The sequence below is a fragment of the Dioscorea cayenensis genome, chromosome 14 (assembly GCF_009730915.1).
Source record: "Dioscorea cayenensis subsp. rotundata cultivar TDr96_F1 chromosome 14, TDr96_F1_v2_PseudoChromosome.rev07_lg8_w22 25.fasta, whole genome shotgun sequence".
NCBI lineage: Eukaryota > Viridiplantae > Streptophyta > Magnoliopsida > Dioscoreales > Dioscoreaceae > Dioscorea > Dioscorea cayenensis.
In genome coordinates, this window is record NC_052484.1 from 12,063,423 (window position 1) to 12,086,865 (window position 23,443).

Consider the following 23,443-nt stretch of genomic DNA (forward strand, 5'->3'; position numbering starts at 1 on the left):
TATAAGATAGAAACATGAGATTGTTCCAAGGGTACCGTTGTGACAGCTGAAGTAAAGGTTCAAATATTATTTTTATCTATATTACATAAATACTCATTCATAGTAATCCCCTCTCAAAAATCAAAAGTTGTTTTACAAGAATAGCCTAAACAAATTCTAATTTGTCAAGATGTCTAATGGGTTGCACCAGCCCCGTATGGAACAGGCCCAATTCCTATTTGGATCAGGCACTATGGGTTGAGTTGACGCACCTATTCCCTAATGGTGCTAGACTAGTATGACCCATGAATTCGGGGCAAGCATGAGTGGTAGATCAGCTCGCGGACTTGCCCATTTAGTTTTAAATTTTTACTTCAGAATAAAAATAAAAAAATAAATAAATTTTCAAAAATTTTACATAATAAATAAATAAATTTTGAGAGCATTTAAAGAAAAAATCTTAACATAATCACCCACCACCAGTGCTTGCTTACTATTTTAAACCAAGTCAGTTTTAAACATAAAATACAGTTCTAAAATTTAAAATATATATGTCTAATTTAGTTAATAAAATCAGTTTAAAATACATCCATTTACACATACATAAAATGGTTTAATGACTAGTTTAAACATTCGGAGCAACTTATCTAATTTTAAGATTAATAGCATAGTATATATATGTCATAAATATTCTTACATACTTTATTAAAAACTATTTAATAAAATTAGTTTTATCATTTCAGAAATATTAACTTGGTTATATATAATTTCAAAATTTTAATTAATTTATTCACTTATTTTTTCAAAGTAAATTTATTACATATTTAATTAAAATATTTAAATAATATATAATTAGAAGAGAGACTAATTCAGTAATAAAATTATATATATATATATATATATAAAGAGGTAGTTGGTTGTAAAAGCCTACCGAGCCACTCTATGGACGGTGCCGGCCCTTGAATGGCAATATACATAGAGATGGCAATTTGTACCCTACCCGACGGGTATACCCGTACCCGTACCCGGTCAAAGAGGGTATTACCCTCTTTGACCGGGTACGGGTACGGGTAAGGGTATTACCCGTTAGTTTTTGAGCGGGTACGGGTCGAGTAAGGGTATGCCCCTACACTACCCGTACACTTACCCTTACCCTTATCCGTTGAAGAGGGTACGGGTTTTACCCTTACCCTCTCATATATATATATATATATATATAATTTTTTTATTAAACTAAACATTTACCCACAATTTACTCAATATCTATTTTCATGGTGATTAATTTGAAAATAATACTTCAAAATTTCTCTTAATATATTATTTTAAATTTTATTTAATTTCTATATTTATATTTGATAATATTATATATTAAGAATCATAATTAAATTAAAAAACAAAAAAATATAAAAAATAATGTTATAATAATTTATTCTATAAATTATAAGAACATCCTGAAAAATAAGATACTAATAAAAAATCAATTGGATATAACTTATGAGAATTACTTATAATGTTTTTTATATTCAAAATCTTACTAAATATTTATAAAATTTGAAGCTCTATAAAATATAAATAATAGATATATGAAAAAATTTTAAACAAAAACCAAGATGGTTAAACATGAACAAAACAAAAGGTAGAGTTACCATTGAGTCCTAAATAGACGTCATTTTTATGTGATTATATAATTTAAGATAAACAAATATATATCAACTTGTAATTTTGAATTTATGGACATGTGTTTAAAGATTGTAATATAATGTATAATTAATTTATTTTTATTTTTATTTAAATTTAATTTGATAATTTGAACGGATAAGCGGGTACCATGCGGGTATACCCGTACCCTGCGGGTAAGGGTATGATTTTTTTTACCTTGAAGGGTACGGGTAAAGGTACGGGTATGGGGTAGGGGTTACGAGTACGGGTAAGAGTTTTGGCATACTCTATCCGTTGCCATCCCTAAATATACACAAGGTCTATATCATCCTGTGTCATATCTGGTGGCAAGGATCCATTAATTTTTTTTATAAAAAATAAATAAATCATAATTTATTCAAAAACACGTGGGCCTATAAATAACTTTACAAGTTTGTGTGAATATTACTCGTTGCGTTATTTTTACTGTAGAGAATAACAAAATTAAACAGTTCACAACCACTGGTCGCTCTCCCAAGTCCCAAGTGGTGAACATCATTCTTTCTGATTTTTCGAGTAAAAATATATTTTTTAAAACTTTAAAATCAGTTAGATTTGTCTAACATTGATTTAAGAATAATGCCAGCGTCAGTGCCGGGCCCATCAACTTCAAACATTGGAATTAGATAAAATAAATAAATAAATCCCATTAACAGATCAAAACAAATAATACACCCTTTTAAGGACAACAGGCAAGAGTGGTTGTAAATCTATTAGAATAAAATAAAATAAAATGTGCTCATCAAAAGAATATATTTCCATCAAAAGCATAAACAGAAAAAGCAGGAAACTTTTGTGGTACCTCACTTTATATTAGAGCAACAAACCATTAGATCTGACAAACATTCAACATCTCTTACTTAAGTCATTAACATGATGATGACAAACATACATAGGTTAGCGGACAACAACGTTACCGGTGACACGGCCACCGGTTCTTCTACCACCCTGGTTCCGTTTTCCGATCGCCACTTTGGAGGGATCCCCAATGACAACGTTATCTTTGACTATGGTTCCTCCTCCGGCTTCATGCCCATCAGAGTGTACCATTCTACGCCACAGTGATATTATAGCTCCCTGCAAATAAGATCAACAGAAAAAATAATTAGCAAGTCTTCAATCAAACTAGAGAAAATCATCTGATTGATCTTTTGTAAGAACTCCTACCATTTTTCTTGCATCCAACGATGTACATGTGACTTTGTGGGGAATATATATACATCAAAATATGATATTTTTGCCTGGGTTGTGAAGTAAAGTTGGAGATGCTGCTGAGTCAGCGATGGAACATTATGCTTTTCTTTTTTGTAGTGGTCAGGTATATTTCTTAATGGCTAAGGAACTTGGCCTTGGAGAATGTTGTGAGCTGTTATTTTGGATGTCAAGCGACATGGATGTGTTTTCTAGGGCATTTCCATCCTTTTAAGAATTTTGTTTTGACATGGAATTTTACTTTTAACCTTTCGGTACCTTTTGATTTGGGACAGAGCATTCTTTGATTTTAAGGTGTGCTTTACAGGTGAAGATTGTGCTTGAGCAACTTTTGAGGTTATACTTTATGATCTTGTCATTTATAAATCATGTTCTAATTTTGTGAACTTTATGTGATTTTATTGTTTATAAATAGATAAAGAAATAACTCTCTGGTTTTGTTATTTTAATTGAATCAAATTCAAGCTTTTAAAAATTGAATCAAACTGAACCCCATTTTGAATTCAGTTCATTTTAAATTCTCGAGCTTAATACCTAGATTTTAAGTCAGAATTTGACATGGATTTAACTTGCTTAGGTTTGCTTCCCTGCCTAGTAAATTTATTCTTGTTTTAAATACCTAGTAAATTTGTAATTATGGATACGTGGGTGTAGGATTATGAGGATATTGTCATTACTATGTTATTCCCTCCGTTCCTTATTATTTGTCGTGATTAACTGAATCTCACGTGGCAAAAAACTTGATTATTTCACAAAATTTCATAAAAAATTAGTTATTTTAAAAAAAATTACCCCTAATTTATATCTTCAAATTTCTTGTTGGTGGGGATGGTTCTTTGAGGAATAAAGAGGAAGAGATTAGAAAGAAAGTAGCGCACAAGTTTTCAAGGCGTGGGAAACACTTTCCTTTAAGCTTAATTCGCCTCCACCTAATTTCAAACCTTGGATGCAAAATGGATTGAATGGCGAATTTCTTTTAGGATACAATGAAGATCCTTGAGTATGGTTTGCACTTCCAAACTCAAGTAAAGACAACAATGGCTTTTACAAAGTGAAAGTTTGCTTCTATCTTTTGTGCACTCAAAGAACAAAGCAATTGAACTTGTGAGGAGTTTGTTTGTCATTCAAAATTGACTTGAATGATGGTAGGAGATTATTTTTATAGGAATGAAGTGGTGTTTAGTAAAGAGACACATCACTTCAATAATGAGTGTCATTTAAAAAAACACATCACTTCATTAATGAATGTCATTTAAAAAGACACATCACTTCATTACACCGCTTCAATAAAAGACACATTATTTCATTAATGAGACACACCACTTCATTAAATAGACACACCATTTTACTAATGAGGCACTATTTCATTAATGACACATCTTTCCAAATAAAATAAAGCAATCATTCATTAATTAATGAAATCACAAATGACAAGTTTTCATTAGTTGTATTACTAGTGGTGTTTATTACATTAGTGTCTTTTCATTTTTAAAATCCTTTCACATTTCTCTTATATTAATTCCAAGTGAGAGTTGGATAGAGGGTTAAGGATAACTTTGAGAAAAAAAATAATAAATGCTTCTTGATGTTGGAAAATGACAGATAAAAAAGAATGGAGGGAGTACTTGGTAGTGTTTTATCATATGGTCATAAAAATTATGGTTTATTTCTATAGCGACTTGACTTAGTAAACGAGTCGATTCAACCTGACACACCTGTGTTTCTATCGGTACATAGCAAAATGATACATAAATTTATGGGCCATATATTGTTTGATCTATATATGTCAATAAATATGCACGCTAATACTTGTTTACTTCCGAGTTAAAAGTGAGAGAGGTGGTAAATGAAAAAAGTAAATAATATATATATAATATTTGTGAGTATCCACAATCTAGTTGGTATTTGTCAAACATACTCATTAAAAAGGATCCCTTTCCGTTTTATCCATAATTTATTTATGAAGAATCACTGATCCTTGCCCATTCTAGATGGATTAAAATGCTATGCTTTTACGAATGCAAGGCAGTGGTAATGTTCTTTGAGCTATATACATACATAAAAATAAATGAAGCTCATAGCTTTATGTGGCATCCCTGCGAGGTTTACTAGATATTTAGTAAGAGAGAGGAAGAGATTGAGTAGTATTTCAGGGAGGGGATAAGGAGTTGGCAGATAGGGAGGGGAAAAGAGAGAAAAGAGGGATCAACTATCCTTCCTCTTTTTCATTCATAATGGTTGCCTTTTAAGGCAATACAACCCAACATAACCATGTTGTTCCATTGGTCATATGTCATCCCACTGCCTCGTGTCTACCCCTGTCACAAGACACAACATTATGTGCTAACATTCCGCCAGTAGTTACATTACAAAATCTTTGAACTTTGTAATACTTGTTGATTTCCTAATGGCCCGCATCTTCCTCTTTGGAACATGTATTTCGTCCCCTCCTATAGGATTGCTTTGTTTTTTTCCTTCTCTTTTACTGGTTCTTTTACCCTGATTGACCTCGTTAACCGCAACAACAGTCCCCCTTCAACATTCAACTTGTTCTTAAGGTGGAAGTGAGGAAAACAAGTGCGCAGTAGTTCTTCGTCCTCGCAGGAGGCTTCAGCAGAAGAGTGGTGTTCCAATTAAATAAGGTATTGGTGGAATGGCCGGCCTTGGACGATAAGGAGGTGAGAACAAAAGGCCGCAACAGGCTGGAAAAGTGGATGATTGTTGTGGAAGGTATGAGGCAAGGGTAGATGCTGGGCATTTGGTTCTCCAATACAACGCTTGACGCGGGAGACATGAAAGACATCATGGAGCTGATCTATGGCCGGAAGAGCGAGGCGATAAGCGACGGAACTAATTTTTTTCGCGGATTGGGAAAAGCCCAAAGAAGCATTTGGAGAGTTTGTGGCTTGGTTGGCTATGGAGAGACTTCTGGTGAAATGGTTGTCATTTCAAAAACACCCAGTCGGCGATCTCAAAGGTGATATCGGAACACTTGGCGTCGGATTGGTTCTTCATACGCAGTTAAGCTCTAGCGAGGTTTTCTTTCAAAAGCCTAAGGACAGTGGTGCGGTCAGTGAGGAGTGTATCAACCGCATCAACAGAAGAAGAGCCAACTATGTAATCGAGGAGAGTGGGAGGTGGTCTACCAAAAACAGCTTCATAAGGGGTCATTTGGATGGCGGAGTGCCAGGAGGTGTTGTAATGCCATTCAGCCCAAGGAGATAGCAAAGCCAACGGCAAGGTTGCTCACCAGCGAAGCTCCTCAGATAATCTTCTAAGTAGCGGTTAAAAATCTCCGTCTAGCCATCCGATTGGGGGGCCATAAGCACTACTTATGGCGAGCTTGGTGCCTTGGAGGTGGAATAATTCTCGCCAGAATTGGCTCATAAAGAACGGATCCCGATTGAAGATGAGGGAGGTGGGAACACCGTGGAGACGCACAATTTTCATGACAAAAGTCTCAGCAATCTGAGGAGCTGTGAAATTTGTAGTAAGGCGATGAAATAAGCATGTTTTGATAGTTGATCAACCACAACCAAAACGACAGTTTTGCCCCCCGAATTGGGTAGATGTGTAGTAAAATCTAGGGAGGCTGATGTCCATATCTGGTTGGGAATGGGAAGAGGCTGTAATAGTCCTTAGGGCTGATGATTAAAAGGCTTGATTGTTTGGCATGTAGTGCACCTTTTGACGAAATCTTGAACATGTTGTTTGACATTGGGCCAATAGAAATTATGTGCAATGTGGTGGTAAGTTTGATGGATGCCCGTGTGCCCTCCAACTGGGGTAGTGTGAAATTTCGAGATAAGAAGCTGGGGCAGTGCGGATTCAGGGGGTATATAAATGCGTCCTTGGAACAAGATGAGGCCATTTCGTATAGAATATCCAGAGTGAGTAGTTGGATTGGTGGAAACTAAATGGAGGAGAGCGGCTATGATAAGTGCTTGTGCGATATGAATGCGAAGCGTTCATTCCTTATGTTGAGCATTACTTTCCTCAGTTTTCTACATTAATATGTGTGTTTTTATGTTACTTTTATGCAGGTAGGGTTGTGAGGCCGAGTATGAAGGAAATGGGCCAATGTGGATCATAATGCACCTATTTTGGAGAAGATCTTGTTAAGGTTCAAACGCGAAGACATAGGTCAGGTGTGAGATGCTAGAGTGTGTGCCAACCTCCTCGCAATCGAGTGAGCACATCTATTTGGAGGGGCACAAAGGCAGTCACGCTCGAGCATTCCGATTTATGCATATAAGAACAAGAGCCCCGCCAACATGTACATCATTGAAGAAGCAAGTGATTCACGACGTGAATGTGTGCCCGTTTGCGTTACCCCGATGAAAGTATGGAATTGGGAAGTTAATCAGGTCGAAGACTGTAGTAGAATACTGTAGCAATTACTATAGCAACACTTTTCACAATCGGCCGAGAAACCAAAGAAACAGAGAATCCACACGGGCGTGTGGAAATTATCCACGACCGTGTGGAAATTCCGCACGGGCGCGTGTTCCGTACACGCCCGTGTAGTCGCCCGATTCCAGCCCTATTTAAAGCCGATTTCAGCCCCGATTTCAGTATTCTTTTGTCAATCTTTTCCCCAACTTGTGAGAGGACTTCGGCTAGGGTTTCGAGGGGTATTGGCCAAGGTTTTGGAGAAGTTCTACGGCCCCGACATCGTGATTCCATTAGGAAGAAGGTTGGTAGGGGAGCTTCGATCGAGGCGTATCCTATACCGGACGAAGGAATCTTTGGACGACGAGTAGAGGACTCTCCATAAGAACATCGACACGACCATCGAGGGTGTTTCTTTATGGATTCATTGCTTTTACATTCGATTTCTTTGATTGTATTAAGCTCCATGGAGAGCTAAACCCCTAGTGGTTACTTGGATGATTGAGAACCCTAGGATGTATTCGTTTCATTGAACTTCTTTATTATGCTTTCAATAAATTGATGTTTATTGTGAGTTCCAACCTTGAATGTTTGATTGTATGAACATTTCCCCTAGAGTGACACTAGGGTTGGGAGTTCTTGTTGGTAACCTTGTGAGTGAGTGACACACCACTAGCGTTAGACAAAGCTAGGTTGGAGAGGGTTGAGAGGGTGAGTCGAGAGGTACAGGAGCGTCCCCTTTCTCCTCCGACGTGATAGATTCTACCTCCGTTCCTCGAGTTCTTTGCGGCCATAATGGAGTGAATGGTCTAAGGGATGAACCTCCGCTGGGGCCTAGTTGCGCGTGCAATAGAGTGAAGCGTTGAGAGGATCTTAGTATCTAGGGCTTAATTGTGGCTAGGGACCTTCCATCTGGACCAAAGGGGTAGGTTTATATTTAGGAAGAGATTTATCACTTGGAATCCCTAGAGCTCATTGCAACTCTATGCGAGTGCGAGGTGTTGAGATTGTTCGATTTCTCCTCCGGGACATGTATAGAGTTAGGCATAGTTGACCTTAGATTTGGGACTATGTATGTAAGAATTTTCATGACTCACCATTGCATTGATTAGGAAGCATAATAGAGAGTTCTTGCACTTGAAGCGATCATCCTAGGTGAAGCATTATCCGAGTACCCCATTCTTTATCGATTGCCTTACCCTCTTCTTACTTTTGCTCTTTCACTTGTTGTTTTTATTGTTGAGAATTGAATCAATTTCACACTTATCACTATTGATATTCCACATAGCTAAGAATCAAATTAAGTATTTTCATTCCCTACTCCCTGTGGATTCGACCCCGCTCACCCGGGATTATTACTTCGACAAGCCCGTGCACTCGCGGGATATAAGCAAGGGGAACTTATCAGGCTACTTGTGGATTAGAGTGATAGTGGCAACGAATTGCATCAATGAGTGCTGCTTGTGGCTGTGAGATGGACAAGGAATAATAGCTATAGTGTCTTCATGCTGGCACAAGAGAGCATCGACTTGTGTGTTTTGGGTGCTAGGATGATATATGATGTCAAACTCGTAGCCTAAGAGCTTTGTGAGCCACTTGTGTTGTTCGGGAGTTTATACGGTTTGGTTAATGAGAGAACGCAGGTTTTGATGATCGGAATAAATAATGAAACGTCCTTCTAGCAAATATTGCTGCCATCGTCGAATGCTTTCAGTGATTGCACACATTTTACGGGTATATGTGGAGGAAGAGCGCAATCGTGGAGACAGTTGTTTATTGAAGTATGCAATTACGATTTTGCAATAGAAAGGCACCAAAGCCAGAGGAAGAAGCGTCTGTTTGGAGCTCAAACTGGAGGTTGATATCAGGCATTTGAAGGATGGATGTGTTAGTAAGAGCTATTTTAAAAGCTTCAAAAGTGAGGGTTGCCGCTGGTGTCCAAATGAAAGCATTCCGTCGGAGGAGGTCAGTCAGGGAGGCATAGATGGAAACATAAGCCCAGAAATCCTTGAAGTCCACACATTGTTATAGGTAGGGGCCAGTTTTAGATGGCGTCGATCTTGGTGAGACGATCGAGATGCGAGACCCATGATGGGCTATACACGAGAACGCCATTGAAGAATACCAAATTGAATCTCCGTAGTGTTGACCAGAAAATAGATTTCATTAGAGCTTGGAATGTAGAGGGGACGTTTGAAAGGCCAAAAGGCATTACGAGAAACTCGTAATGTCCCTGGTGCATTCAAAACGCAATATTTTCAATATCCGGGGGATGGATACGCACCTGGTGATAGCTAGACCGGAGGTCCAATTTGGAGAAGACCTTAGCATCGGCAAGCTCATCCAGGAGTTCTAAGACGTAGGTATAGGGAAACGGTCTTTGATCATGACGGTGTTGAGCTCGCGATAATCCATACAGAAGTGCCAGGAGCCATCATTCTTCTTGACAAGGATTACCGGTTAGGAAAATAGACTTACACTCGGTTGAATCACGCCCTCCTTTAACATGCCCCCGACCAGCCACTCAATTTTGGATTTTTGAAAGTGAGGGTATAGGGCAAACATTGATTGGAGTTATTGCTGGAAGGAGTGGGATCCGATGGTCGAAGTCTCATGCGGAGGGAGGTCGGATGGTAATGAGAAGATGTGCTCGTACATGAGCAAGAGATCAGATAGTTGGTTGTGAAACAATTCAGGTGTTGTGCTGTCCACTTCGGCTGGTTTAGAAGGTTGGGAAGATTGTTTGATGGGGTCAAATGAAATAGAGAGGTGTAGAAATTGACTCAAAGTCTGATTGCGGTGTTCCTTTTCAAGGACGTGTGGGAGGTGTCTTGGAAGGCTTGGTCGTGTAGGCCATGCAGGCGAATTCACGCACCACCCGTCTTAAACTCCATCCATAGCTGCTGGTAATCAAAAAGGATCTGACCCAACCATGATAACCAGTGGACGCCGAGGACGACATCAGTGCAGAACACCGGCAAGAGTAGGAGGTCCACAGGAAAGATTGTATCGTCGAGTTGAAGGGGCACCTATAGACTTTTTCCTCCATATGTAAGCACCTCACCATTGCCTACCATCACACGGTGATATGTAGATGGTTGAAACGGTAGATTGAGAAATTTCGCCCAGCGAGACTAGATGAAATTGTTGGTAGAGCTACCATCGATAAGGACTACCACATCCATGTCGAATAACTTCCCAGGGATCTTTAGCGTCGATGGTACTATAAAGCCATTCAAGGCATGAAAAGAGATGTAAGGGTTGGCCTCTTGTAGTGTAGAGTGATCAGGGGTTTCAGGGCTCCGATTCGTTCTGGATTTCGGTGAAGTGGGGCCCATCTTCATGGTCATCATGACCAGGTTCCTCATTGACCATCAAACAAAAAAACTGAGGCGAGTTGCATTTATGGCCCTAGGTAAACTTGGCATCGCAGTTAAAGCATAGACCACGTTCCCACCGGATGGCCATCTCGTTTGGAGTCAGGCTTTTGATGGAAATAGAGCTAACGGGATTTGAAATTTTGTTGTTTTTGATTACTGGTTGGGTAGCATTTTGTAGAGGGGGTCGTGGTGTTGGGAACCACAGTTGTGGGTAGGATCTTGCAGCATTACATTTATCTTTGAGAAGCTTTGCCATGCCCATCACCTCATGAAGATCCAGCGGCTTCAGTAAATATGCCTTGAACTGCTCAACCCCGGGACTCGTGTGGATAATCACTCCAACTTGGAAAGATAAGAAGCTATGGTCGAACGGAGCTATGCTTGTTTGGCAAAATTCTCCCAAGATGATAGTTGGAGAGTTGAGTACAACCAATGGTACCATTGAAGGGCCCCTCCTATCATGTGAAATACCGTGATGTCGATCTTCTACTCTGGGGTGACGTGGTAGAACGTGAAGATATTCTCAATCTGAAAGATCCATGACAAGACACCTTCGCCAGCAAACAATGGAACCTCCAATTTAGGGAGCCTAGGTATGGAAGAGGATGGTTATGCAACTTTGGTTGCACCAGAAAGTGGTTGGATGGATTGGGTGCTGGGAGTGGAAGAGTTTGGAGGAGACGCCAGTAAGGGTGGGGAGGTTTTAGGTAGCTCCAACCATGATTGTTTCACCATCATTTCGGTCATCAAAGATTGCTGGGAGGCCAAAGCTTTTTGCATAGTTTCATATTAATCGGCATGTTGGGTGACCACCGATGTCAGACTCTCCATTTTTTCCATCATGGAGTTATGGCGGTCATTGAACAATGTCATCTGTTCCTCCATCACTCGGGACCTTGTTCGAACCTCGTCAGTCATAAACGGGCTCAACTAAAGCACCAGTTATGGCATCCCTGCGAGGTTTACTAGATATTTAGTAAGAGAGGGGAAGAGATTGAGTAGTATTTTAAGGAGTGGATAAGGAGTTGGAAGATAGGGAGGAGAAAAGAGAGAAAAGAGGGATCAACTATCCTTCCTCTTTTTCATTCATAATGGTTGTCTTTTAAGGCAACACAACCCAACATAACCATGTTGTTCCATTGGTCATATGTCATCCCATTGCCTCGTGTCTACCCCTGGCACAAGACACAACATTATGCGCTAACATCTCGCCTGTAGTTACATTACAAAATCTTTGAACTTTGTAATACTTGTTCATTTCCTATTGGCCTGCATCTTCCTCTTTGGAACTTGTATTTTGTCCCCTCCTATAGGATTGATTTGATCATTTCCCTCCTTGTTTTTACTGGTTCTTTTACCCTGATTGACCTCATTGACCGTTACACTTTGTTTTACATATATATATACATAAAAATAAATAAATAAATGTTTTTGTGTGTGTTGCCGAGTGCTTACTACGTACTATATAATTAATGCATGTATTATTCCTTTTTAATGTTGGTTATGAGTGCTTAAATTGGACTTGCTTGAGTTTGCATATGTGTTTTTGCTAAAAAATTTTCCCCCTTTATATCATGGAACCTAACTCACAACAAAACGGTAGGGTCTAAACAAGCACTTCTAGACAACATAAGAAGACAAGGCCTTGATTGACGCCTTAGTTGACTTATCCACAAATACAATGTGGCGGGGGGAGAATGGGTTCAAAAATGGATATCTATACCAGTTAGAGAAGATTATGAAGGAAAAGATTCTCTCATACTACGCTCAAGGCTGTACAAAATATAGAGTCACGCATGAAACTCTTTAGAACAAAAACTATAGTGATCACTAATATATTTTCCATTAATAGATTCATTTGGAACCATGAAGAAAGTACCATCAAGTGCGAGAAAAGTGCGCATGATGAATGCATTAAGATACATTTATCTGAATTTGTCAATTACATAAAAAAAATGATTTCTTGTCAATATGTTAACGCTCTTTTGTAATTGTCCACAAAATCACAAGGAAGCAGCAGGCCTTTATGGAAAATCTTTTCCATTCTTCAAAGATCTTGCCCTAGTCTTCGCAAAGGATAGTGCAAAGGCAATGCAAGGGGCGACCTTGGTGATGACATGGACCAATACATGCATGAAAACATTAGCCTGGATGAGAATGTTGCATTTTCCCAATTTCAACATGAAGATTTTTTCATGCCAACAAAGGAACCCATTCAGCCTTCATCACCAATGACTTCAAATAATGGTGTCTTAACTTTTGCAACACATAGGAAGAAAAAGAGTGCTAAGGACACAAACATCGCAAGTATTTTAGAAAATTTTCAGCAATTTGTAGAGTTGGTGGGTCTAGGATTTAAAACATTAGCATAATGTGCAGTTCAAAATGCCAATGCCAATGCACACAAGGAGTCAGCTAGTAAAGAAGTTCAAGAGAAGAATAAATTATTGAATCATCAAGTAATTTTCAACATTAATAGGCTTTCGGAGGATGAAGTGTTGGTGGTATTGCAAACTTTAAGACAAGATGAGAAAAAACTAGACATGTTTTGGGATTTGAAGAATGATAGAAAGCTACATTTTTGTGATTTACTACTTGGAAACATTGGTAAGTTAATCATTGAATATGTTATGACAAATTTTGTATTCATCAATTTCATTGATATTCATGTCATATTTCCTATTAATCTATAGGGCATACCTGACTGTCAGCAAAAGCAGTGATATTCATGTCAGATCCTTTAATGGCGAGGAATTCAACAGTTTACTACGCATCTCACTTTGTATGCCTATGTTATTTGTGTTTTGGCTCTTTGTCATTTCTATGTTAAAAACCAAACTTGTATTTTCTTTGACAATATGTGTTTTGTTTGGCTTGTAAGATTCTAAAATAATGTTATGTAGCACCTATTATGAATTTGTAATGCACTATGTTTTCTATCAAAGTATTATGGATTATTATCATTTTTAGGTAAAAGAAGGAAGATGGTAAACTTTCTTCATGTATTTTTTAGGTCCGTGTGGTACAAATTTCATTGAAATGTTATAAGATGCATTTTCATTCTTGAACTTCATCTTTGTGATTTCAAGTTATAGGTTATGATCCGAGAAGAGAACAAATGATTTATTAATGCATTCATATTTACATTAAAAAAAATGTGGATGCGGTAAACAATAGACATGCTTTCATTGATTGATATAATTTGTTAAGTAAACTATCAATTGATTGATAATTTAAAATAGATATAATACTTAAAATAGGTAATATTATTAAATTCTTTCATAAGTAAAAATTTATGTTTTTTTGGTATCTTTTATTTAAAATATTATTAATGTAAATAATTAAGTATAATAATTAAAATTAATACAAATAACTGAAATGAAATATTAAATTTGAATATTCATTAATAATTTAAATAATATAATTACCTATTAATTATTAAATTATTCAATTAAATTATTTTGGGAAATTAAAATTAAAATCAATAAATGAAATTAACTTAATTAAACGTATTTCATGATATTAACTAATTTAATAAATATATAATAGTTAAATAAATTATTAAGATTAATTATATAATTATAATATATTAAATATGCATTTATATTATAAATATTTAATAATAAATAATTTTAAATATTTATCATTAAACATAATCCATTATCATATATAATATCACAACATTTACCTACAAGGGTATTGATGTAATTTTACTACATTCTATCTTTTTATTTTTTCTATTCCAATCCTTATTCAGTCAAACCAAACACATTATTCTCATTCCCCTTATTCACATTTTCATTCATCTCCTTTTCATATTCCCCTTATTCCCATTTCTATTTCTTAATCCAAACAGGGCCTAACCTAAAAGTTATAGTTTACATAAGAGGAAACAACTCTAAAGTCCCTATAAAAATTGCAAATGACCATTTAGAAATTTGAAAAAGTCAACTCCTCTAGTAAGTTGTACATGATAATTTAAGTTTTCTAAATAAAATAATTATTTTTTTAAAATTATAATTTTGTGTTTTTCTCTTTACTATGGTGTTTCAATAGTAAATTTACTTCTTGTTTATTCAAATTTGAAAGACTTCACTTGTGTCACGTGGTGGAGCCACATAGAAAAGAAGGGAGGCAAATGCCTATTCAGTTTCTCTCTTGAATATATTTAAATATAATTTTTATTTAATTTTTCTATATCGATCCTCAAATTTTTTTGTGACTATTGACCAATTTTTGTTTTATAAAATATTACTAAAATAACAGACAACAAAAGAGAAAAATTCTATTTATTTTTTTTAAAAGACAAAGTTGATCAAAAAACTAAAAAAAATGTTGTAATGGTACATATGTAAAAGCAATTAGAAGTTAATGTTAATTTCAATAGTTCTAATGTTCATTTTGCAAAAAGTGAAAAAAATCCTAGAGTGGGCGGAACTGATCTTATATAATAAAATTTCACTTCCCCCACTTAAGTGAAAAATGTTGAAGTAGGCTTACTTCAAAATCAAACAACTATTAAAGCAGGGCAAGTGGCACTTCCCCCATACCATTTCCCTCACCTCAGTGAAAAATGTTGAAGTAGGCTTAGTTCAAAATCCTAAGCTTTGGGTTAGGGCTTTGTTTTCTTTCTCTTTCTTGTTATCTAGTTTAGAGAAGGAGATGGAGGCAAGAGTTAAATAAAAAATTTAAGAGAAAAAAATTTTATGATATTGCCTCATTTATCTCTATTTTAAATGCTTGTTTCTATGTTTGATGAGTTTTGAGGTTGCTTGAGAAGGGAACCTATGCAAGAGTTGTAGATATACCATTTACTAGTCTACTGTTGGCTAACCCCCAATCTCTAAGGCTTATCTCATCTTGTTTCTGGGTATTCATTAATCTTATTGATCTCTCTAATGTGTTGTAAACATAGGCACATCCTAGACACTTTCAGATCTCTTCTTCTATCATCCTCCCATCTTAAGACTTTTTATTTTAGGAGAAATCGCTCTTAAAGTAGTTTACATTATTAATGTTGGTATGCTCTTTCTCGGAGTCTTTGTGGAGTCTTTGTGTCTCTCATTATGTCAGTTTTTGGGAACATAAAATGTTTTACTCCTTGTCTTCTTTCCAAGTCCCATTATCTACACCTTTTTTTACAAATCGTGATATTTCTTTATTTTATGATAATTTTGATGTATGTGCAAATGACTAAAACAACACTTACTCATCTTCACCTATTCCTAATATTCTTTCTTCTGTGGATCCTCGATCTTCCATTTCTACCATTCAAGTTTCCTCAAAACCTCCACTTCATCACTCTTCACATGTGAATCAATCTAATATAACTTACACACCTCTTGCGTGCGTGTACCACAAGTGCACGGGTGTCAAAGTAATAAAGTACCCAATGAGTCGAGTAGTTGAATCCATAAGGAACAGAAGTATAAGTAGTAACTATTTCTCAATTATCTGGTCGGAATCAAGAATATGGTGAAATGATTTAATCACAAGAATTTGAATGTCTCAAGCAAGCAAGGAAGAATAGAAATGAGGAAAGTCTGAATTAATAAAGATGAGGTACCCGCGCAATGCTTCCATAGGATTGAAAATGAAGTGCAAGACTTACAAGTGTTTCTAAATTGAGTTAATCGAGTCGAGAAAATCTATGAATAATTGGTCCCTGTCTCCAGACCACCGATACTAGTCCCCTAAGAGGTCCCGGTGGAAAAATCGCTCAATTTCAACACCTCACACCACATATGACCGCAATAGACTCTAGGGATTCCTAGGAGTACACCCGATTCTTAAGGATAGACCTAACCCTACTTCTAAGCGAAAAATTTCTAAAACCCTACATGGTCCCAGTGGAGAAATCTCTTAATCTCACGCCTCACACCAAATATGGTCGCATAAAGCCTAGGGAATACAGAGATAGAATGTAGTACTTGGAAGGGAAATTGGACACTCCACTATCTCATGATTCACTCTCTCAAACCCCTTCAATCTTGGGATTCTAGCCCTAATGGAGACCTCCCTCTCACCAAGGTAAATAACTCATGCAAACCAACCAACCACAAAGATTAATACGGCAAGCATGCAATGAGAAAACAAGATTGAAACTCAATCAAACTTGGATTTAATAGAAAGTACAAAGTAAATTAATACAAGAATAATATCCTAGAGTTCACATGCCCAAATACCTACTAGGGTTTATCCCTCCATGGGACAAATTACTAAACAAATAATGTAATGTAAAGCAATGAAAACCATGGAATAAAACCCCCTTGAATTTGTGATGATGGCCTTGATGGATCGCTCAACTGCTTGAAGGATTCCTCTCTGGAGCTGGGTCGCTAACGGCTCCCTTGATGCTATGACGAAGAAGGAATCTATCAAATTTGGTGAAGAAAACCTCCAAATTCTCCAAAGACCTCATTTCAAAATCCTAGCTGCTTTGTTCTTCAAATGCTATCAAAAAGTCTCCAAAGAATAGGGCAAAAGGGATATTTATAATCAAAAACCCGTGTCTGTCATGTGCTCCACACGACAGTGTGAGCCTTCATGCGTCTATATGGACTGTAGAACTGCCCACACGACCTGGTGGAATTTGCTAAATTACTTGCTACATTGCTCTTCATAAACAATACTCCAACACTCTTCTCTTAAGGGCACATGGACGGTCACACATCCACGTGGTAGGTTATGAGGCTTCTCATCGTCTAAGCATCATTGGAAAGGCTCTTGCATTCTTCACACAAGTCGAGACATGGGAGTGTGACTACCTTTGTACCCTTCCAACTCACAATCTAGCTTGAATTCTCTTGAAAGTTGGTGCACACCCCCATGTGTATGAGCTCCTCTTGTTTCTTAATCCTTATGTTGCACAAAAACTCCCAAAAGGTGCCTTCATAACCTATCTTTGCTCCATTTTCTTCTCTCAAGGCCTTCACACCCTATTTGCACAAAAGAATGCCAAATACAATTTATGAGACATAAAACATGATAATAATAATGCTAAATGCATGTAAAACATATAAAGAAAAATGTTTACTCAAGCACTTATCAATAACCCTTCGAGATTGATAGGCGTTGATGATGTATATTGTTTATATTTTACTTCTAGAATTCAACATGTATCATCTTACTTTTTTTTATTGCTTCTTCTAGTCATCTATATTTTTTTCTTCCAACTGATTTCGGTGTTTAATTATTTCTTTTATAACTTCAGGATCACCCCAACCCTTATAGAGTAACAGGTATGAATGTAGGGTGTCTTGGAATAATCTTGAGTCAAAAGTGGGCTTCTTTGTAAGACTTATGCCCTATCCATAGCCATGGATATCACCATGAACCATTCAAATATTCCTAGAGTTAACAATGTCTATTAAGTTAAAGATTCTCTAAGAAACCCATGGCCTAATCCACATCCTATCTACGTAGTTTACTGTAGCAGAGTACTCTAGCAGAATTATTATAGCATAGTTATTGTAGTAATCTCAAAAAATCCTAGCAGATTAACCCACACCTCACCTATGGGGGACCCATGTGCGTGAGTAACTCACCCATAGATGTGGGTAGCCTCAAAAAGCAATGGATAAGACTCACAGCTTAGCCCATGGCCATGCGTCATGATTCTTTTTTCCCCCATATATTTGTACAAAAAGGCCAGGGTAATGCACCGCGTGGGCCATTACTCTATGGTTCAAGTGCAACAGGCAGATAGATGATTAGAGAGTTGACTATTTTTGGGGACTTTTGGTGTGTTTGAACCTGTAATTCTCCTAGATGACTATGGATTGAAAGTGGGGTTTTCCCATAATATTTGGAGGAAGATTGGATTGACCATGTAGTTTGGAGAAAAAGATCACTGATTCTTTCCACTTCACCATGTCCTTGGCCAGAACTCGCAGAGAAGAAGTTAAGGCATTTCACATTCATACCACATCATTAAGGGAGTTTTATTATGATTTATTCTCTTGAGTTGTTATCCATGATTTATATTTTGAACATCTTCATTATGATCGCTTAAGCATCATTTGATATTCAAACTTTGGCAAAACTTTGATGAACTTGTAATTGGATTTCCTTTTATATATTGAACTATGTTATTTTAGTTGTAATTCACTTGTGTTTGGATTGATGTATTAAATTCATTAGAGTGAGAGCTAGAATCTAATTTTTGTCATATGCTGATTGGGTCAAGAGACTTCAACATTATTGATTGGGTCGAGAGATGCCAACATTAAGACACAACACGAATGATGAGAATCGACAACACATGTAGAGATAGAGTGTTGTCATTCTTCAACTGTTAGGACTAGAGAAAGAATCTCACCCTAATCTTCAGAGTAACATTGAGTGCAACACGATCATATGGGGGCTCAAGGCTAGAGAAAAAATCTTGCCATAGTTCTTTGTAAGGGGTTAGTAACAGGTAAGCTCGAGAAAGTTATAGGTAAATTCTTGAAATCTCTGCTATCCTCCCATTCTTGAAATCTCCACTATCCTACTATTCCAACTTCTAATCCAATATAGATCTCAAATTGCAAGTGTAGTTATAGGTGGAATTGAGTTCTAATGCATCCTCTCAACAAGTAGTTTATCCTCTAAATGTAAGCCTTGCCTTTTGTTTTCTTCATTCTTACATTTAGCAATTTTTTGTTTAATCTCATTCCACACAAATTGTTTAGCTAGATAAATAAAGAGGGATTAGTACTAATACTCTTATTCTCTTGCGGTAAGACAACCCTGTTTATCACTTTATTACTTGTGCTACCCGTGCACTTGTGGGCACGACCATTCAGTCAGAGCGCATCAAAGATTATCATTATTATTCTATTATTGATTCTCTTTATGAGGCATACACTTATCGTGAGGCTAGTACTAACCCTTTGAGGCAAAGTAAAGCAATGGAAGAAGAACTTAATGCTCATGTATCCACACTAACCTACGATTTGGTTTACTCATCTCCAAATAAATCTATAGTTGGTTATATATGGGTTTATGATAAGTGCTTGTGTGATAAAAATGCAAAGTGTTCTTTCCTTATGATGAGCATTACTTTTATCAGGTTTTAGTGCTAATACTTGTGCATGTGTTACTTTCATGCATATAGGGTTGTGAAGCCGAATGTTAAAGAAAGAAGCCAATGTAGATCATGAACGCACTATTTGGAGGAAATCTTGAGAAGGGTCAAACGCGAAGACATAAATCAGGTTCAAGATGAGAGAATGTGTGCCAACCTCCGTGTATTCAAGCTAGCACAATGGTTTGGAGGGGCACAAAGGCAGTCACATTCAAGTATCCCAGCTTGTGCATTGATAGCAAGATCTTCATCAATGAGGCCGGTTATTGAAAAAAGCAAAGAGATTTATAACAAAAACATATGCCAGTTGATGTTACCTCGATGAAAACATGGATTCGGGAGTGTTTCGGGCTGGTACCGTAGCAGGATACTGTAGTAAAATATTGTAGCAGGTACTGTTCACAGCTGGTCGAAAAAGAGAATTCAAGAGAATCCACACGGGCGTATGGACATTATCCACCCCCATGCGAAAATTCCACAGCCCGTGTGGAAAATCCACAGGGGCGTGTGGATGCCCGATTCCAACCCTATTTAAGCCGCGATTCAGCCCCGATTTCAGAATTCCTTTCTCCATTCTTTCACAAACTTGAGAGGGGGCTGCGGCTAGGGTTTTGAAAGGTATTAGCAGGGTTCTTGGAGAGGTTTTTCGGCTTCGACATCACGCTCCACTTGGAAAAATGTTATTGGGAGAGCTTTCATCGGCACCGATCCGGCGAGGTGTGTCCTAGGCCGGACAAAGGGACCTTTGGAGGAGATGAGGCTTCTCCACAAGACCATCATCACGACTATTGAGGGCGGTTTTCTATGGATTACTTGTTCTTATATTCGATTTCATTGTTGATTGTAACTAGATCCATGGAGAGCTAAACCCCTAGGGGGTACTTGGATTTCTGAACCCTAGGATGTATTTGTTTCATTAAACCTTCTATTATGCTTTCATTAATTGATGTTTTATTTGAGTTCCAATCTTGAATTCTTAATTAATTGAATCCTCCCTTAGAGTAACACTAGGCTTGAGAGCTCATATTAGTAACCCTTGTGAGTGAGTGACACACCACGAGGGTTAGACAAAGCTAGATTGGAGAGGGTCGAGAGGTAGCCGAGCGTCCCCTTCCCACTCCGATGTGATTTATCCTACCTCCATTTCCTTGAGTTCTTTGTAGTCATAGTAGAGTGAATGGGCTCAAGGATGACCTTCCTCTGGGGCTTAGTTGTAGAGGCAACGGAGTGAATTGTTGAAGTGATTTTAGCACCTAGGCCTTAATTATGACTAGGGACCTCTCACCTGGATTAAAGGGTTAGGTCTATATCTAGGAAGAGGGTTTATCACTTGGAATCTCTAGAACTCCATGCGATTCTATCCGAGTACGAGGTGTTGAGATTGTTCGATTTCTCCTCCGGGACATGGTATAGAGTTCGTCACAGTTAACCTTAGATTTGGGACCGTGTATTGAAGGATTTCCACGACTCATTAATGCATTAGTTAGGAGGCATAATAGTCAGTTTTGCACTTGAAATGATTGTCCTAGGCGAAACAATATCCGAGTACCCCATTTACATCGATTGCCTTATCTCTCACTTACTTGTTCTTTTCTTTCTTGCTTCTTTTATTCTTGTTTACATTACATCTTGTCAACACGATCATTATTCATCTTCACTTGGTTAAAGAACAATTTAAGTATTTTTACTCCCTACTCCCTGTGGATATGATACTCGCTCACCTGGAATTTTATTACTTGACAAACCCGTGCACTTGCGGGACATACGCAAGGGGCATTGTCAAGTTTTTAGCTCCGTTGCCGGGGGAGTAGGCGTTTAGAGATACTTTGCACTTTGTTTTCTTACCTATTCGTTCATTCATTTTGTTTCACATCTTCTTTTTCTATCATCGTTCTGATTTGTTCTTTTTCTTTTGGTACATCTCTAGGTTATGACCCGAGGGAACCCTTCGATATTAATTGAAGGAGATCCCGAACTTGAATGTACACTCCGAAGAAAAAGGAAAGAACCTGTGCAAGAACCGTCAAATCTAGCTGAAGTGGAAGTTGAAGGATCTGACAACATGGTTGAGCAGAATAAACAGCAGAGAACATTATCTGATTACGCCAGACCGTCAGTACTGGGGACACAATCTAGCATTATGCGACCCCTGATTACATCTCTGAACTTTGAGCTAAAACCAGCATTTATCCAGATGATTCAGCAGTTAACGCAGTTCAATGATTTGGCCGATGAGGATCTAAACAACCACATAGAGAACTTCTTGGAAGTTTGTAATATGCTAAAGATCAACGGTGTATCAGATGATGCTATTAGATTGAGGGCTTTCCCATTTTCTCTCAAGGGAAGAGCCAAGCAGTGGCTTTATTCCTTGCCAAAAGCATCCATCATGACTTGGAATGAGATGGTCGAAGCTTTTCTTGCTAGATACTTCCCTCGGGGGAAATCGGCCAAGCTTCGCAATGAGATATCGTCGTTCGTGCAGATGGAATTGGAATCATTGTTTGAGACATGGGAGCGTTTTAAGGAACTTTAGCGGAGATGCTTACAACACGGATTTCCCGAATGGATGATCATTCAAATTTTCTATAATGGTTTGAATCCGAGTACAAGGTAATTACTAGATGCCGCCGTGGGAGGTATAATGTGGAGTAAAACCCTGGAAGAAGCCCGACAGTTAGTAGAAGATATGGCCATGAACAGTTATTAGTGAAATGTGCGGGAAAGGAAAAAGGTGACCGGGCTCCATGAAATAGATGTAGTCACTTCTTTGGCAGCCTAAGTGGAATAATTGAGTAAGAAGTTAGACCTTCTAACTTCGAATAGACTGGCGGCCATGACTACTTGCACCGAGTGTGGCAGAGGACATGCTCCCTCCAATTTCCCGATCTCTATTGGTGATGTATCTTCGGTGGAGAAAGTCGACTTTGTGGGTAATGCAATGAGGAACCAAGATATTCCATATAGCAACACCTACAATCAGGGTTTGAAGAGTCATCCCAACTTTTCGTAGAGCAATCAAGGACAACCAAAGGCCATGGTACCACCTGGTTTCCAACAATAACAAGCCCCAAACATGGAAAATAGAGTGTCCGGCTTGGAAACCCGAATGACCGACTTTGAGAAAGCCTTGACTAGATTTGTGCAATCATCGGATACACGGTTCTAATTTGTCAAGGCTATACTTCGCAACCACACCGCTTCATTGCACAACCTAGAAAATCAAGTCGGGCAAATTGCAAAGTCTCTATCGAAAAGACCATAGGGAAGCTTGCCAAGCAATATCGAGACCAATCCACGAGAGCATGTAAAGGTGATCACTTTGAAAAGTGGTCGTGAGGTTGAAGGTAGGCTTCCAAGTGAGAAGACCAATGTTGAAGCACCGGAGGTCGTAAAGGTTGAGAAGGAAGCAACCAAGGAGAAGGAGGTGGCACCCCCACCTTACAAGCCAAGAATCCCTTATCCGTCTAGATTGAAGAACGACCAAGTGGACGAGCAGTACAAGAAGTTTCTGGGTTTGTTTAGGCAACTACATATAAACATTCCCTTTGTTGAGGCATTATCCCAAATGCTGAGGTATGCCAAGTTCTTGAAAGATTTGTTAACCAACAAAAGGAAATTGGAGGAGAGTGCCTCCGTGATTCTAGATGCACCTTGCTCGGCGGTCTTGCGAAAGAATATGCTGAACAAAAAGAAAGACCCAGGAAGCTTC

At 37.9% G+C, this 23,443-nt stretch overlaps 1 long non-coding RNA gene across 1 annotated transcript; it reads right to left on the reverse strand.

Moving 5' to 3' along the window:
- Positions 1-2,456: 2,456 nt before the first annotated feature.
- On the reverse strand, positions 2,457-3,042 carry LOC120276265. Its single transcript, XR_005541200.1, has 2 exons — positions 2,845-3,042; positions 2,457-2,754 (listed from the first exon to the last, which is right to left on the reverse strand). It is a non-coding gene; the product is annotated as an uncharacterized LOC120276265 (long non-coding RNA).
- Between the last annotated feature and the right edge of the window lie 20,401 nt (positions 3,043-23,443).